Source organism: Bombina bombina, chromosome 2, assembly GCF_027579735.1.
Source record: "Bombina bombina isolate aBomBom1 chromosome 2, aBomBom1.pri, whole genome shotgun sequence".
Taxonomy (NCBI): domain Eukaryota; kingdom Metazoa; phylum Chordata; class Amphibia; order Anura; family Bombinatoridae; genus Bombina; species Bombina bombina.
This window is the reverse complement of record NC_069500.1, coordinates 354,465,590-354,485,039: the sequence shown is the minus strand read 5'-3', so window position 1 is coordinate 354,485,039 and position 19,450 is coordinate 354,465,590.

Below are 19,450 nucleotides of genomic sequence, written 5' to 3'. Positions count from 1 at the left end.
CACACCTCACTTCACATTCATTAAGCCTCTCTTGTAGCTCAGCATTCAGTTTAGTAAGTTTGTCTATCTCTTCACTCAGTGTATCACACTCACATCTCTTTTCAGAGTGACTAGCAACAGCCATAATAGATTGACCAAGTTTATCCAGCTGTTCTATGATATCAGTTCTTTCTGCCTTCCATTCCAAATCTTTCTGTTCAGCAATCTCTTTTATTCTTAGAAACATACTTAGTAAATTACTTAGCTCTCTTTTTTCTATGTCTTTCTGAAACAGTTTTCTACTTAGTTCATTATTGTGCTTTTCACATTGTTTAATTACATTATAAAACTGACGTGTCAATGGATCTTCTGCACATGTAATAAATGTGACAGAGGCATATTTCTTAATGTATTTCTCAACCAGTTCCATTCTTACTAACAATACACACACCAGATTCACACAACACACTATACACAGTACAGATGTACACAATGATCACACAACAAACTATACACAGTACAGATGTACACACTGATCACACAACACACTATACACAGTACAGATGTACACACTCACAAGTACACATCTAACATCAACAAACTTTTTGCATTATTAGCCTAAAATCTAGACCTAGAGGGATCTCCTTTTGAGCTGCATGTAAAACTGGGCTATGCCTATTACACTTTACCCTCAGAGATGTCTGGTTACTCTCTTGTTTTCAGATTTTAGTAAACTTAATTCAGCAAGAAACAATTAATACATTTACTTTTCTGTAGCATACAGGAACATAACATAGACATAAAGAAACATATACTTACGGTACTTGCAGCTTTCTCTTTACACAGTGTCTTGTAGATCTGCACACTTCCCACACAGATAGGTCCGGTCTGGCCTCTATTCAGAAAGAATTCTTGCAGCTCCCGCACCTCAGTTTAGCAAATTCAGCTGTAGTTCAACGTGGAATTAGTGATTTATCCACGTCCCGTATGGGGTGCCAAATGTAGAATCTGCTAACCTTTTAGTTACTATTTCCACACTAATATTACCTTTAGCTTAGGAAATCAGGACGCTGCTTGATGAAAGTATTTCTTTTATTATACAGAAAATAAGTATTTACATAGAAACAAGTTGCTAACTAATGTAAGGAAAGGGAAGGTGGAAAAGGGGAGAGGGAGAGATGGAAGGAGAGAGGTGAGTGAGAAGAAAGCTAGCTTAGCCTACAATGGCAACTAACTTATATAGTCATTCATTCTTTCTCACAGCCCAGCCCACACTCTATAAATTCTTCAGAGACCAGATGACATCATTAGATCAGGGGGGTAGAATGTGACGTCCTTAGGCTGTTGGTGATAGGAACTGAGATAAAATCAGGGCCTTGTACACCATCTGTGCTGAAATGCTAAATGTTTGTAAGGGTTGTAAAATGTCTTAGTGAATCCTGTGGTATCCTTCTGATCTATTGTTTACATCAGATCTCCAACTGGTTTCCACTTGTCTTGTCACCTCTGAACTGGAACTGTAGGTCAGTGTGCATTTAACCCTTTGTATAGACACATGTCCCTTAGCATTTCATTATTCAATAATGTCCATGGAAATAACAGTCTGATATTAAAGTTAGGTGTGTTCATAAAATACAACACGACCGCTCTCCTCAGTTCCCTAGGTATCAAAAATTTAATGGGTTTACACAAGGATTCCGGTCTACAAAGTTTTAGTCCTCTCGTGATTTTTGACCAAAGACCTAAGGCCTCCATTGTGACCGGTGATTTATAGTCTGTTGATTTGGGGAGCTTTTCTGTATCCCATAAGATGTCTGCTGCCCTATCGTAACCTGCTATAGCTGCCTCCAACCTAGTCCAAATTAGCTCATTGTCACTCTTTCCCATCACCACCGTCTGGGCCAGTCTTGAGGCCCGATAATAGTCCACAAGATTTGGTACTCCTACTCCTCCCAGCTGTCTGTGCCGCAATCCTACTCTTTCCGTCGCCCCTTAAGAATTTTATTAAATCATCTCGTAAGGCCTCAAGATCTCTAGTGGGGACACCTATGGGCAGAGCACGGAAAACATACATCAGTCTTGGAAGGAGATTCATTTTGATCGCCGTCAATCTACCATACCATGAGAATTTCCCTTTTTTCCATTTTGCCAAGTCACCTCTAATGGCCCTGTAAATTGGAAGATAGTTTAACTTATATAGATCTGACCAGCTGTCGCTTAGTTTAACTCCCAAGTAACTGATGTGCTTTTTTCCCCCTTCAATATTGAAATTCAATTCAATCGTCTTTTTCGTGTGTGCTGGGAGACAGACCTGAAGAGCCTCGCACTTGGCAGCATTAATCTTGCAGCCCGAAATTATTGAGAACTCGTCTAATGTTTTGTATAGGTGTGTTAATGAGTGTAGGGGCCTGGTTATCGTTAGTAACACGTCGTCCGCGAACAACATTAATTTATATTCTGAGTCCACCACCCGTATTCCCTTGATATCTTTTTCGTTCCTAATATATGAGGCCAGTGGCTCTATGCATAGGGCGAATAACAGTGGTGACAGTGGGCACCCCTGTCGAGTCCCATTCAAGATTGTTATTTGTCTAGAAATGTGTCCCGCTGCCCCCACTACCGCTGGTGGGTTACAATAAATACCTTTGAGAGCCTGTATAAAGGACCCTTTAAACCCCATGGTCGAGAGCACTGTAAACATGAAACCCCAGTCTACCCTGTCGAACGCTTTTTCTGCGTCCAATGACAGGAATAGAGCTGGGGTACCAGCAGCCCTCGCAAAATCTATCAAGGTGACAGCTCTCCTAACATTATCCGGGGCCTCTCTTTCCTGTACAAAGCCCACCTGATCCTGGTGGACCAGCGTGGGGACTATCTGATTTAATCTATTTGCCATTATCTTGGCAAAGATCTTTATGTCGTGATTTATCAAGGATATCGGCCTATAATTCTGACATAATTTAGTGTTTTTTCCCCCTTTTGGAATCACAATTATCTTAGCTTTATGTGTTTCTCTAGGTATCTCCCAACCCTCCATTATTCCATTACAGAAGTTGACCAGATGGGGTATCAGCTCATTTCTAAAAAGTTTGTAGTATTCCCCAGTCAGTCCGTCAGGGCCTGCAGCCTTACCAGTTTTCAAATCCTTAATTACCCCCAGGACCTCTACACTAGTTATTTTCTTGTTAAGACTCTCTAAATCCCTATCTTTGACAGTCGGGAGTCTTGCTCTCTCTAAAAATTGTCTCGTCTTGTCCGCTATATCTCCTGGCCCTATTTTTTTCCCATCATAGAGAGTTTCGTAATACTTTGCGAAGCTATCAGCTATTTCTTGTGGGTGTGTGGTGAGATCCCCCCTTTCTGTATAAAGCTTAGGAATGGAGAAGAATTTATTTCTTTCTCTCAATTTGTATGCCAAGAACCTATCGGGTTTGTTGGCGTATACAAAATAATGGGCTCTCATCCGCAGGGCTGCCCTAACGGAAGCGTCATTCAAGATTTTAGCCAACTCCCTCCTCTTTGCCACTAAAAGTTGATAAATGTGGGTAGATGTGTTTTGGTGGTGATCTTTTTCTAATTGTTCAACTTCTTTCTGAAGGGTATCTACCAATTTTGCTGACGTTTTATTTTTAGCTGACTTCTCCTTTATAAACAGACCTCTAATAAAGGGCTTATGCGCCTCCCAAACCACCAATGGATTATTAACCAAACCCGTATTCGTGTCCCAGTATTCCCTGAGTGCCCTCTGTGCCTTCCCATATATATCCGGGTCCCTCAGCAGACCCAGACTATATGTCCATGAGCGTGGTCTGGCGAAGTTAATTAATCCCGCCATCTCCGCGTAGACCAGGGAGTGGTCTGACCAGACGCATGCCTGAGTGCCCACCCTCACCAGAGAAGGTGATAATATTTGGCTAATATAGATGTAGTCAAGGGTGGTGTATAGTTTATGTGCCGGGGAGTAATAAGTGTGGTCGTGGTCGAGTCTACCCATTGCCTCCCACGTGTCAATAAGGCTATGTTCCTCCAATTAATTTTTAATGGACCTGACTATGCTGTTGTGTCTGTGCTGTTTGTTAGTAAGTTTTGAATTCCCAGTCCCCTCCTTTGGGGCCAAATTAACATTGAAGTCCCCGGCGAGGATCACTCTAGTTTGTGACCATTGTGTAAGTAAAGAAGAAATTGTGTTGAAGAAGGCATTTTGAGTCTCATTAGGGGCATATAAATTACATAACATCACATTAGAACCCTGAATTGTCCCCTGCACTATAACATAACGTCCGTCTTTGTCTGTGGTCACCTTGTCAGTTACTAGGTCAAGAGATCTGTGCACCAATATCGTGACCCCTCTTTTTTTCGAGTCTGAGGTGGAATGGAAAGATGAGGGAAGTGGCGTGACCAAAACCTGGGGATAGATGACTTCACAAAGTGGGTCTCTTGTAAAAAGATAATTTTGGCCTTTGTCCTCAGGTATTGGGTTATAGCAGTCCTCCTCTTAGTGTCCGTGTTTAGCCCCCTAACATTGTGAGTGAGTATGGTTATGTTGTGTGGTGACATTTTACAGTACCCTTCACTCCATGTCTCCTCTCCCCCCTTATGGCTGTGGCCCCCTCAGTGTTATGTTTGGGCTTCAACAACCTAACCTGTGACTCCTCCGGTGCTTCCCGCTTCCCTAATCCCCCAATTTGAACTTCGTATTTACTTATTGGAGACCCAGCCTGGAAGAATAAAAACAAAAACATGCAATAACTTTTCAATGTAACATAAAATAAGCCAATCTCGACTAAACAATACATTTAGATAGGCCTAAAAGGCAGCCAAAAATTACTTTCTTATAATGACTCAAACTGGCGTACTATTATATAAAGCCAATTCTGCAACCTCATGTGTAGTGACCTTCCTGTGAAGCAAAGGTCATAGTCTTTAACAGTTCTATCATATTGATCAATTTTAATAAACAGTCTTCTTCAGATCCTCGAACCAAAGTCCAGTACACACTATTAACAAAAAAACCTGTAAGAAAAATACAACTCTAACAGTATTATATACTCATCTGTCCGGCGTTCATGTCCTGATAGGTCTCGTACCACTCGGTCGTGCAAGTCCAGCACGGTCAAGCACGAAGACAGAGCACCACTAAGTATCACTTAATTTCATCCTTGAAAAGAAAAAGAAAAGGAAAAAGAGTCCCTGTATCTTCATGTCTTCTTTCTCTTCTCTGGGACACGAGTCCACTTCTTCTGGAGTGGCATTCTGTTACCCTCTTCACCCCCTGCTGAGGGTCTTTGTTGTTGAAAGGTAGGTGGTTCAAGTTTCATTTTTCTGCAAGTCTCTGGGATCTCTGCTGGGTCTTTAATTGATATCACTCTATTTTCCCAAGAGATGTGCAGAGCGAATGGGAATCCCCATCTATACGGGACCTGATTTTTCCTCAGTAGGGCTGTGAGTGGACGAAGAGCCCCTCTTCTCTGTAGTGTCCTTAGGCATAAATCCTGAAAGAACTGGATGATATTGCCCTGATGCTTGTATGTCGGGTGTCTGCGTGCTGCCGCCATTATTTCTTCCTTTTCTTGGAATCTGAGCATGCGGATTATTATATCTCTAGGCGGGTCATCTCCTTTAGGTTTTGGCCTGAGTGCCCTGTGTGCCCTTTCTATCTGAAATTTCTCCTCACCTCTGACCCCTGCAATACCTTGAAATAGATTGAGTAGATACGCATTCAGCTCTTTTGGGGTTACCGATTCTGGGACACCTTTAAGGCGTATATTGCAGCGGCGGCTGCGATTCTCGAGGTCCTCAAGCTTGTCATGTATATCATCCAGCTCTTGTTGATGAGCTGTCGTCTGAGATGAAAGATCATTTAGACCTTCTGTTAGAGCTTCTCCGCTTTCTTCTAAAGAGTCAAATCTAGAACCTAGGTTGCCCACTTACTGTTTAAGTTCCGATAGACTGTTAGCGACCGTGTTCTGGAGCGTTTCAATTTTTTCAAGAAGCCTCTCAAAATTTGTAGAAATGTCCTGTTTTGACACCAGCTGTTCTAGATCAGCTCTGGTAAGGGGTTCGTGGCAACCCGCCTCTGGGTGGGGGTTCGTGTCATTATCTCCCTCTCTGTCTGCTTGGGGTGATCTTTGTTCTGGCGACCTCTCCCCCCTGGAAGCTTTAAAAAAGATGGGCGCCGTAGCCTGCTTGTTAGCTGGTGTAGCTTTAATGTTCCTTTTAGAGGCCATGACTGCGGCTCCTCAATTACCAGGCAAAAACTAACTTATGTGTATATCAATATGTTCACCTCCAACAGTCTATTAGTCACTTAAGTGCCCCTTCAGTACACTTTCATCGTGTTTCAAAAATCTGTATATTGGTGGGGAAGCATTCCATAGGCCACAGATGATGTCACAACAACTTACAGCCCCTCTTCTGGCCCTCTTCAGTTTACTTTCTATTTTAAGGCCTCTTTCAGGTAATGCTGGAGTGTTCACTACATGTGTCTTTTATGACCCCTTTTTAGTTCTGAAAAGGTCTATGTGATCCTACAGGGCCTGAGCTAGCTTCAGCTAAACATGTGGAGGGTCATTTACAGTGCCTCGCAATACATCCTTGCTCTCACTGATCATAAGGGCTCGTGCTGCTCATTTTTCCCCCTGCAGCTTTCTTGTGCGGTTCTGTGTTTAATTCGATGCTGTTTATTTACAGCTGTAAGGTATCATTGGCAATTGCGGGCCTCCCTGCGTGCCCCCGTGTATAACTATCTCTCTCGTTACCTTTGCAGGATCACCCACTGTGCAACACCGCCCCAGTGACTTGACCCCTCGTGAGGATACCCCTTGCCTTACGATACTAGTCCTCCACGGACATGCGGCAAACACCGCTACTCACATCTGCTGCTTTGAGATGAGCCCGGCACTACTGTGCGCTCTGGATCTCTCGTCGGGTTGCCACGTGGGATACAAGCATGGCCGCTGTCTCCTTTCTGCCCGATCCTCTACTTGTGAGCAATTTCCTTGTCGGGTGCTCAGTGCGGCGTTTCGCCGCTAACCTCAAACTGCTCCGGTCCTTTTGATCTCATCTCCGGTCATCTAGATCTTGGCTAGCATGAGGCAAATTGGTCAAATACACCTGTTAATCTTTTTGGCTGCCTGGAGCTTTACCGTTATGCGTTATCCGCTCTCCCTCCAGGCTCCGCCCCCTATTAGCAGTAGATTTAAAAAGACCCTCTGATATTTTCAGACACTAAACTTAAGGCTTTTCTGGCAAAATGGGAGAATGTTATGTCACTTTCCCCCGAAATCCAAACAAAAATTCTTTACCCCTTGCAGTCTTCACCTCTCTTCCTTCAAATAATGCTGTTAAACCACTATCCTCCACATTGGAGACAAATGCTAACCTAAATAATAATATTAATTTAAAAAAAAAAAAAAAATATATATATATATATATATATATATATATATATACAGGGAGTGCAGTATTATTAGGCAAGTTGTATTTTTGAGGATTAATTTTATTATTGAACAACCACCATGTTCTCAATGAACCCAAAAAACTCATTAATATCAAAGCTGAATAGTTTTGGAAGTAGTTTTTAGTTTGTTTTTAGTTATAGCTATTTTAGGGGGATATCTGTGTGTGCAGGTGACTATTACTGTGCATAATTATTAGGCAACTTAACAAAAAACAAATATATACCCATTTCAATTATTTATTTTTACCAGTGAAACCAATATAACATCTCAACATTCACAAATATACATTTCTGACATTCAAAAACAAAACAAAAACAAATCAGTGACCAATATAGCCACCTTTCTTTGCAAGGACACTCAAAAGCCTGCCATCCATGGATTCTGTCAGTGTTTTGATCTGTTCACCATCAACATTGCGTGCAGCAGCAACCACAGCCTCCCAGACACTGTTCAGAGAGGTGTACTGTTTTCCCTCCTTGTAAATCTCACATTTGATGATGGACCACAGGTTCTCAATGGGGTTCAGATCAGGTGAACAAGGAGGCCATGTCATTAGATTTTCTTCTTTTATACCCTTTCTTGCCAGCCACGCTGTGGAGTACTTGGACGCGTGTGATGGAGCATTGTCCTGCATGAAAATCATGTTTTTCTTGAAGGATGCAGACTTCTTCCTGTACCACTGCTTGAAGAAGGTGTCTTCCAGAAACTGGCAGTAGGACTGGGAGTTGAGCTTGACTCCATCCTCAACCCGAAAAGGCCCCACAAGCTCATCTTTGATGATACCAGCCCAAACCAGTACTCCACCTCCACCTTGCTGGCGTCTGAGTCGGACTGGAGCTCTCTGCCCTTTACCAATCCAGCCACGGGCCCATCCATCTGGCCCATCAAGACTCACTCTCATTTCATCAGTCCATAAAACCTTAGAAAAATCAGTCTTGAGATATTTCTTGGCCCAGTCTTGACGTTTCAGCTTGTGTGTCTTGTTCAGTGGTGGTCGTCTTTCAGCCTTTCTTACCTTGGCCATGTCTCTGAGTATTGCACACCTTGTGCTTTTGGGCACTCCAGTGATGTTGCAGCTCTGAAATATGGCCAAACTGGTGGCAAGTGGCATCTTGGCAGTTGCACGCTTGACTTTTCTCAGTTCATGGGCAGTTATGTTGCGCCTTGGTTTTTCCACACGCTTCTTGGGACCCTGTTGACTATTTTGAATGAAACGCTTGATTGTTCGATGATCACGCTTCAGAAGCTTTGCAATTTTAAGAGTGCTGCATCCCTCTGCAAGATATCTCACTATTTTTGACTTTTCTGAGCCTGTCAAGTCCTTCTTTTGACCCATTTTGCCAAAGGAAAGGAAGTTGCCTAATAATTATGCACACCTGATATAGGGTGTTGATGTCATTAGACCACACCCCTTCTCATTACAGAGATGCACATCACCTAATATGCTTAATTGGTAGTAGGCTTTCGAGCCTATACAGCTTGGAGTAAGACAACATGCATAAAGAGGATGATGTGGTCAAAATACTCATTTGCCTAATAATTCTGCACTCACTGTATATATACATACACAGTATATATAATTTTGTCTTGTTTTAGCTGGTCCCATTTTTGTTTCTCTTAAAGCCGATTTGAAAACTTCTAATTCATCAATTCATGTATTGAAAGTTAAATTCATTAAACACATTAAACTGATGAGTCCTTTTCTTTTTGAACGCTAGAAACACTTTCTCTCTGAATGTAAATTTGCATATGTCTATATTAATCAGAGAATTATTGTAACATTGTATTTATTGTGGCTCTGTATGAAAGATCATCTTGTATGACTTTCTCTTGTTCTTGATAATTCTTGAGATGTATCATGAATTGGTTTATAAATAAAGATTAAAAAATATATATTGTTTCAATTATCTAACTTGATCAGTGATCACAGGTGTATTCACTATTGTTGCATTGTGTTTCTACTGTGGAGTCTGTATTTTCAATATAATCTTTCTAAAGTATTTGTTTTTGCTTGTTAATAAGAAGAAATTTAAGTGATATTGCACTGGAGTGAACTCACTTCTGTTGTATATTGTATCTATGGGCTCCCTAGACCGCACACAAATTGCTATACCTTGTACCAATATTTGTTTCCAGCTTGTGTTCTGAAATAACCAAGAAACATAATCTACCTTCCCTTGCTTCTATGGAAGGTCTAAGAGCAACCTTGGCAGAACTAGGAAGGGTTAAAAGGCAAATTGAGGTCTCACTTCTGTTTTAAATATACAAAGTTACCATTGTTGCTATTGTCTACATATAGCTAGTTTAAAATAAAAAAATTAAGGTTTATCTAATTGTCTCCTTATATAAAAAGGTACCTTACCACTATAATACATTATTTGATTATTTTTTTTTATGTACAATTGTACATTCCTTTCCTAACATCAAAAACATCAATAGTGGAGGTCTTCTGAAATGTTTTCTCCTAAGATTTTAAACCGAAGGCACCACCATTTGAAAAACTTTCCTCCCAAAAGAAGCCCCTGCAGAGGCCCGATTTGGAAAATTTGGAAAAAGTATGCAACTAGGAATAGGAACAAGCGTTCACCCTGCAGATCTGTTCCACAGAAACTTAATTTTTAAAGTCCCAAGAAGAAGAGACAGCCCTAGAGGAATGAGCCATAATTCTCTCAGAAGGCTGTTGACCAGCTGTTTCATAAGCCAACTGAATAACACTTCTCAACCAAAAGTAAATGTAGCCTTCTGGTCCTTCCGTTTACCAGAGAATATGGCAAAAATGGCCGTAGATTGACAAAAAACCCAAGTTGCCTGCAGATAGAATTTCAGAGCACACACACAACATCCAGGTTGTACAACAAACGATCCTTCTGAGAAGAAGGATTAGGACAGAACGAAGGAACAACAATTTCCTGAATGATATTGCGGTCCAATACCACCTAAGGAAGGAATCCCAATTTGGTACGAAGGACCACCTAATCTACATGTAAAATAAGATGAGGGGATCACACTGCAGCGCTGAAAGCTCTGATACCCTACGATCCAAAATAAAAATTTAATATCAACAGAGTGCATAGGCTCAAACGGAGCCTGCTGCAGAACCCCTAGGAACAAGATTAAGACTCCATGGAGGAGCAACGGTTTTAAACAGAGGCCTGATTCTGACCAAGGCCTGAACATCTGGTAAGTCCACCAGATGTTTATGTAAAAGAATCGAAAGGGCAGAGATCTGACCTTTCAGAGTACAGACCAATAAGCCCTTCTCCAGACCCTCCTGAAGAAAAGACAGAATGCAGGACTAATCCTCACCTGACTCCAATAAAAAACCCTAGATTCGCACCAAAAAGGTATTTCGCCAGATACCGGCTTACGAGCCTGAAGCATGGTATCAATAACCTTCTCTGAAAAGCTTAGTCTAGACAAGACTAGGTGCTCAATCTCCAAGCAGTCTGTTCCAGAGAATCTAGGTTAAATTTAGGAAAGGACCCTGATAAGAAAGTCCTTCCTCAGAGGCAACTTCCAAGGGGGACCGGTCGACATCCTTACTGGTTCCGCAAACCAAAGTTTGCTAGGCCAAGGTAGGGTGATAGATCACCGACGCCGCTCCTGTTTGATACAAGCTACCACCCGAGGAAGAAGAGCAAACGGAGGAAACAGATAAATGAGACCAAAGTCTCAAAGAACCGCCATAGTGTCGACCAGAGACGCTTGCAGATCTCTTGCTCTTGACCAGTATATAGAAAGTTCAGCATTTAGAAAAGATGCCATCAGATCCAATCCCGGAACTCCCTACCTGAGGGTTATCATGGAGAACACTTCTGGATGACGGGCCCACTCCCCTAGACAAATAGTCTGCCTGCTTAGATAATCCGCTTCCCAGTTGCCTTGGGATGCGGATAGCAGATGATATGTGGCAATTGTGGGACTCTGTCCACTGAAGAACCAGATACACTTCCTTCATAACTAAGGAACTCTGTGTTCCTCCCAGGAGGTAGATATATGCCACCGAAGAAAAGTGGACCGATTGAAATCTGATAAACCGGATCAAACTCAGTTGAGGCCAAGCTATCAAGGCATTGAAGATAGCTCTCGACTCTAGAATATTTATTGGGAGGGAAGACTCTTCATGAGTTCAAATTCGCTGAGCTCTTAAGGAACCCCAAACTGCTCCCCAGTCCAACAGGCTGGCATCCGTGGACACCATCTCCCAAGATGGTTTCAGGAAGCATATGCCCTGAGACAGATGGTCCTGGGAAATCCACCAAGACAGAGAGTCTCTTGTGGTTGTCTCAGAGAGGTAAGAGTGGCCTCCATTCCATAGCCTGAGCCTACATAACTGTAGAGGTCTCAGATGGAAATGAGCAAAAGGAATAAAGTACATGATAGCCACCATTGAACCAATTACTGACATACACAGAGCCATTGATGGGCAAACGGGACTGAAGAGAAAGACAAGCAGTCTTTAGTCTCCGTCAAGAAAATGTTCATGGAGATAGAGTCCATGACAATCCTCAAAAAACAAATCTTGGTATTTGACACCAAGGAACTCTTCCCGATTCACTTCCCACTGGTGAGAGCGGAAAATCAAGAACAGAGAATCCGTATGGAATCCTGCTAAATGAAAAGATGGAGCCTGAACCAAATATTGTCCAGTAACAGAAACAAACATCGCAATTCCCTTTTTATCTAGCTACCACAAAAAGGCCCTTAGAACCTTTGTAAAATTTGAGGGGCAGAGGTAGCCCCTAAGGAAAGAGCTTGTCCCAGTATACAAAACCGTAGAAAATTGAAATGTTCCCATGATAGGAACATGAAGATACATGTACTTCAGGTAGAGGTGGTCATGAATTGACACTCCTGCACCAGGGAAAATAGAGTGGATAGTCTCCATCTTGAAGGATGGAACCTTGAGAAATCTTTAAACAGCTTGCCAGCAAACATTCAAGGTGCAAGTAGCTGCAGTAGGTTTCAAACTGCAAACCTTCCGTTTGCTAGGTAGATAAGCTAACCATTGGCTACTACAGCTGGTTAACTGACCCCTGATGACACTTAAGGTCTAGAATGGTTCAGGGAACAGGCTCTAGGATCCAGAGGGATTGGGGATCTAGATAGGAAGACTCTCCAAAAAGAGGGAAGATTAGTATTGCATAGCAATAAAAACATTAGATTGTAAGAAACCACTGAACCCTGTCCATTGATAATGTCTATGAGACATCTCTTAAAGGAAAGGAACTGCTGTACAGCAGTAAATTAATCTGCCAAGCATAATATGATGTAGAAAAATGATGCATCTTCAAGGCAGATTTACAAAGCTGTAACAAGAAGTCACAGACGTGCCTGGATATGAATCAGGGTCTCCTGATTCCCCGCCTGATTCAGTGCCTCCAAAGGGCTTTTGCCAGGAAGGAAAAAGGAAATATTTCTGAAAAGAATAAAAATAGCAGAATGAGACAAGTATTTCCCATCCCTAGAAAAAAAGCTCGCCATCATGAGATGAGCAAACCAACACAATCCAGAAAACTAAAAGGATATAAGATTTCTTTAAAAAAAAACCTGTCCCAAATATTAAGGGAACATATAAAAAAGTTAGTTATAAATTCTACTGGGATTTGAACCAATGACTCTGGTGGATAACAGACACTAGGTCAGTTATATTACCACTTGCTTAAAAAGATACAACCCTCCTAGGAAGCTAAAAAGAAAAAGGGGTTAAAGTTAAGAAAATGCAAATTTAGCTTCATAAAAAACCGTAGAGAGAATTAATGAAATCACATAAAACTCATGTGAAACTCATCGCCATGCCCAAGAAAATAAACATCCCAGTGGTTGTCAAATAGAAAATAAAAAGAGAACCCCATCCAGATATACTAAAATTGATATGGTGTCATTATACTGAATTTATATAGTGTCATATTAGAAAAACAGTCACCAGATGGCAGCAAAGCTCTATTCGACAGAGCAGGAAAAAAATATATATCCTGCCTTAAGTAGAAAATACAAACACCCAAGGATGTAAAAACAAAAAATATGTACATCACTCCAGAACTAAAGTATCCTGGAACATAACATTCCTGAAAGTAGTCGGGGAAACAGGTTGGAATGTACAGTCTAGCTGGCTGATGATAGATGTAAGTTCGCTCTATTCGTCAATTCAGCATAGTTTGGGACTGAAGGCATTAGAATATTTTGTGTACCAATATACTGACTCCACAGCCTGTTTTCAGGACTATGTAATTGAGGTAGCATCTTTTCTGTTGACTCGCAACTTTTTTTATTTTAATGATAATATCTATCTGCAAAGATGTGGGACAGTGATGGGGGCAAAATTTGCCCCATCTTACGCAAACATTTTCATGGGATGGTCAGAGCTGTCCCACATCTTTGCAGATACTAACCCCTTCAGAACTAATATCCTCATGTATAAGCACTACATTGACAACTGGTTGCTCATATGGCAGGGGAGTGAGGAGTCTGCCCTTGCCTTCATGGATTGGATTAATGATAATGAGGTAGGTTTGCAATTCACCTACGAATATAATAAAGATACAATCAATTTTCTCGATCTTAAACTCAAAGGATTACCTTATGGTAGGATTGAGTTGAGGGTGTATCGCAAGCCTACTTCAGGCAATACACTCTTAATGGCAAATAGCTGTCACCTGGGACATGTGCCCTATGCAGTGGCTAAGGGGCAGTTTATTCGGGCCAAAAGGAACTGCACTGATAAAAATCAGTATGAAGAAGAGGCTCAGGACCTCAGTAAAAGGCTGCTAGAAAGAGGTTATAGAAGGTCTGTAGATTACAGAGCTAAGCATGAAGTAGCCCGTCTAGAAGTACCTTGCTGCGTGATAAAAGAGCTTCAGATGGCAAGTCTTTTGATGGTGTTACATTTATCACTAATTATAGTGCACAGTACAACAAGGTGTGTGACATAGTGGGCAAACATTTTAGGGTTTTAGTTGCAGATGACTTACTGGTCCCCACTGCTGAAAAAGGTATACGGTGTGCGTACAGGAAAGCAAAAACTAATTGCAAATTCAGTAACACCTTCTCAAGTAACTAAACCTAAAGGGTCCACCTCCACATGGTTACAACATAAAGGCATGTTTAGATGCGGCAGGTCAAGGTGTAAACATGCTCTATTAGGTGATACGTTTAGATCTATGGTAACGGAGGAGAGCTTTTCTACACACAGTTGCCTTAACTGTACCTGCAATTTTGTTGTATACCTTATAACATGTACTACCTGTTCCCTTCAGTATGTAGGACTCACTACTAGGGATGTGAATTCCCATACCAGGGAACATCATTCCACCATACATCTAAGTAAAGAAAAAACTCCTTTGGTACATTATTTTGCACAATTCCATAACAAGAGCAGTGATACTTTTGTATGGAACATTATTGAAAGAATTTCAGTAATAGGTAGGGGTGGAGATAGGATCAAAAGCTTAGAGCGCCAGGAAATGTTTTGGATCTTTAGGCTCAAAACTAGGGTACCCTCTGGACTTAAATTCTGAGTATGACTTAATCAATTTTTGGCAATAGGTCATAGCTCTCAATATTAAAGTTTCCAAAACTTTCCAATGTTTATTACCAGTATTTATTTTGCATTTATTAATTTTCATTCTGTAATTCATTGTTAGGGATATACAGTAATATCAATTTATTTATATATGTATTCAATGCACGGGTGTTTATTTTGTGCCATGTTTAAGATTGCTCCCTGAAGAGTTCGTTGTGGCCATTAATTTGGTCCATCCATAAACACAGGTTTAGCCTGGCGCAGCGTGATCACCCATGCATTATGAATACAAATTTGTTTCATATTTTAAGTGACTGAATAGGCTGATGGGTTTATCTTCATTTCGCTATACATATGTAATTTCTTTTTTGCTTTGCTTATGTGATTAGTGTTGTGCAGAGGGATATAGTTTATTAAGAGAGGCACTTTTCATAATGGACAGTTTTGATGCTGCAATTGAATTGTATATCAGCATCTCATGTTCTCTTTCTGCACCATTACTATTACATTCACATTTATTACATTGTTGCTATTTTTCTATGGTTGCAAATGTACCTTTATACTTAAACATATATACGCTATTCTATGTATATATGGTTTCCCTTCTGTAGCATGCAGGATGTATTCATATGTATCCAGGTTTTTATATCTAGGATGGCACTTGTGTTTGAATTCAAATAATTAGAGGGTGTGTCTTTTAGAAATTTTGATCAACCAATGAATGGCTTTTTATGTACTTAAATAGGTGTTGTGTGCCAGGTAGTTCAGGCTATGATTACGGCTTCCGCCCAAACGCGTTAGCCTATCTGACACACTACACACTCAGATTTTTTTCCATGGACTTTTTACATGGTTTTTAAACTGAAAAAATAAAGAATCTTTTGTTTTTACCCGGACGGATCATTCCTATCTTCTCTTCTCAGGAAGGAAACTGTCAGTACTGATGCAGCATAAGAAAACAACTACCAGTTTCAGTCTGTGAGAAACAGGAAATGTGAACACAGCGTTTCATCTCAAGACACCCAGGCTGTAAGCCCACTGAACCGGCTAGTACAGGGACTTTACGATGAGATGAGGGAAGTGATCGAACCCGTTATCCGGCCCATTAACAATAAAGGGAATAAAAATATCTGTCTCCCTTTGAGGTCTAAGGTCGTGTAGTACTACACAAGTACCTCACACATACTTCTCTGATTAACCCAAGCATAGAGCCCTGTACCTGCTGCCCTTCAAACAAATCCCAACCTTAAAGAGATTTTAATTGTCCCCAGACTCCATTTATAAGAGTTAATTAACCCCCAAGTGCTAGGACATTCTCACCTAGAAGGGGATTAGTACTTACGTTTGGAGCTTTAACTGCAGGGCAGGAACAGCTTCTCAGGTATATCAGACTCAGCTGACCTCTGACAGGGACCTGTAGAAAAACAGAGTAATCAACCCTGGTTTTCTATATAGGGGTAACATAAATGTTGGAAGATAAGCAAGGACTATATCGCCGTCTTCCAACTGCTAAAAGCCACCATTATTCTCACTAAAGAGGATTACATGGACACAGCATAGCACCAATCCTTGCTTGCAGGGAAAAGTACCCATTAAAGGATTAAGTTCTTCGGACACCATCTTCGCACATTCTACCAATGTATAAGGCAAAGAATGACTGGGGGTTTATGTGAAGTGGGAGTGATACTTAACAGCTTTGCTGGGGTGTTCTTTGCCTCCTCCTGGTGGCCAGGAGTTGAATTCCCACTAGTAACTGAATGGATTTGTGGACTCTACATTGGAAATAAACAGGGTTTATATTAGTTTTCTTTTCTTTTTTTAAGTATTTGATCTCATACGATTGTTGCTATGTATTATTTAAGTGTTATTGTTGTAATAAGTGTCAGTTGACATTTCATTCTTAAACCTCAATAAAAGAATAAAAAAATCTTAGTCATTTTAAATTCAGATTAAAGGCCTGTTTCTCCAAAGTTCACCAGCATGGGGAGAAATCATCAGCTTGCTTTATAATAGTGCTTAGTAAAGCAAGTGCCTTTCTTTCACATAAATAATATTAGTGAACCCTCCTTAAAGGGACAGTCTTCGCCAAATTTTTAAAAAAGATAGATAATCCCTTTATTACCCATTCCCCAGTTTTGCATAACCAATAGTTATTATATTAATATACTTTTTACCTCTGTGATTACATTGTATCTAATCCTCTGCAGACTGCCCCCTTATTTCAGTTCTTTTGAAAGACTTGAATTTTAGCCATTCAGTGCTGACTCCACAGGCGTGAGCACAATGTTATCTATACGGCACACTAACTAATTTCCTCTAATTGTGAAAAAATGTCAAAATGCTTTCAGATAAGAGGCATCCTTCAAGGGCTTAGAAATTAGCATATGAGCCTACCTAAGTTTAGCTTTCAACTAGGAATACCAAGAGAACAATGCAAAATGGATGATAAAAACAAAATTTATGCTTACCTGATAAATTTCTCTTGTGGTGTATCCAGTCCACGGGTTCATCCATTACTTGTGGGATATTCTCCTTCCCAACAGGAAGCTGCAAAGAGGACACCCACAGCAGAGCTGTCTATATAGCTCCTCCCCTAACCCCCACCTCCAATCATTCGACCGAAGACAAGTAAGAAAAAGGAGAAAATATAGGGTGCAGTGGTGACAGTGGAGGCTCCTCCATTTGAGCACACTCGCACGTGCCCCCCCCCCAGCAGAATTTTTTTTTTTTATAATTTTTCCAATAGCCCCCTATTGAAAAAATTATATATTTTTTGACCCTCAGAAAAAAATACAATCCAAATTTATTTTCTTTTAATTGTTACATGTATTTATTTACATGTAGTAAGTTACAGTATAATATACAGAATACAGACTGTAGCCCGGCCCCTGTACTAATTTACTGGTCTATTGAACCCCTAACCGCACGTGCGATAGCTAAGCTATTGGCACTGTGCTATGCGCATTCTAAATTTGCCTGCTGTGCAGCTCCCAGCCTCCCAATCCCCATAGTCTGCTGTTCGCACACTTCAGCCTGTGTGAGGGGTGGGAGGTGTTACGAGAGAGACAGGCAGCAGGCCAGCAGCAGCCAGTGACAGAGAAGAGCGTCATCACTCACAGTCACGTGATGACGCTTGACAAGCTCCTCCCAGCTCAACGGCACGAAATCTCATTGCGGAGATAGTCGTTGAGCTGAGAGGAGCTCTCTGGGCTGGAGCAGTGGAGTGGAACCTCAAGCCTGTAAGCAAGCACCAGTTTCATAAGAGCAGTCTAAGGAGGTAAGAACTGTTTAACCACCCCGGGTCCATCCACAGCTAATTATTTGCAGTGTCGGGGTAAATAATAAAAAAACACACTGACTCAGCCAGCAGGTGTACCTGTCTAATTACTGGGAGTGCCAGGGGACCCATATTCAGTGAAATGAACTAGCGGTCAACCCTCAGTAAAGGCTTTACCCAAGATTGACCCTTGACTGCTAGTAGTAACGTTCATTTCACTGCATGTGGGTCCCCGCACTCCCAGCAATTAGACAGCACTTAATCTGGCCACAGACGGTCCCTCTTCCCTTCGGTACAACTGCTGACTGAGTCAGTGTGCTTTTGATTATTTACCCCGACGCTGCAAGTAATTAGATAGTTAGCACAGGGACTTCCTTCCAACTTGTGTGTATGTATAGTACAGGTTAAGGGATTGCTGCATGGTGGGAGCCGTTAGCGAGGAAATTGTATTTGAATTGTCACCTCGGCAAATAAATCTAAGCAGCCTGTTGATGAAAGTGTGCACAGAGATTCCTGCAGCGCTTCTCTAACAGAAATGTGCATTTTATGGCTGTCTTGACCTGCCGGGTTATAAAGGTAAGGACCTTCCATGTGTTGAACTGAATCTCTGATTTATTGTTTGTATTGAGCTGACAGTCACCTCCACAAATAAATCTAGCCAGCCTCTCTCTAAAAGTAAGCAGGGAACAACTTTTGCTAATTAACCCTTCTAGTTCCTGTAGGGACTGTTAAACCAGCAGCCGTCTTAAGTTACTGAGAAGAGTTTTAAGACCATTTTAAAAAAAAAACCCATTTCATTCTTACTTGCTGTCCTAAAGTTTATATCACACAGTCACACTGACATAAGCTGCAGTTACAGTGTGTGTATGTATATGTGTGTGTATATATATATATATATATATATTTATTTGTGTGTGTATGTATGTATGTATATGTGTGTGTGAGTGAGTGAGTGTGTATATGTATATATATATATATATATATATATATATATATATATTTTTTATTTATTTTTTTGTGTGTGTATGTACAGGGAGTGCAGAATTATTAGGCAAGTTGTATTTTTGAGGATTAATTTTATTATTGAACAACAACCATGTTCTCAATGAACCCAAAAAACTCATTAATATCAAAGCTGAATAGTTTTGGAAGTAGTTTTTAGTTATAGCTATTTTAGGGGGATATCTGTGTGTGCAGGTGACTATTACTGTG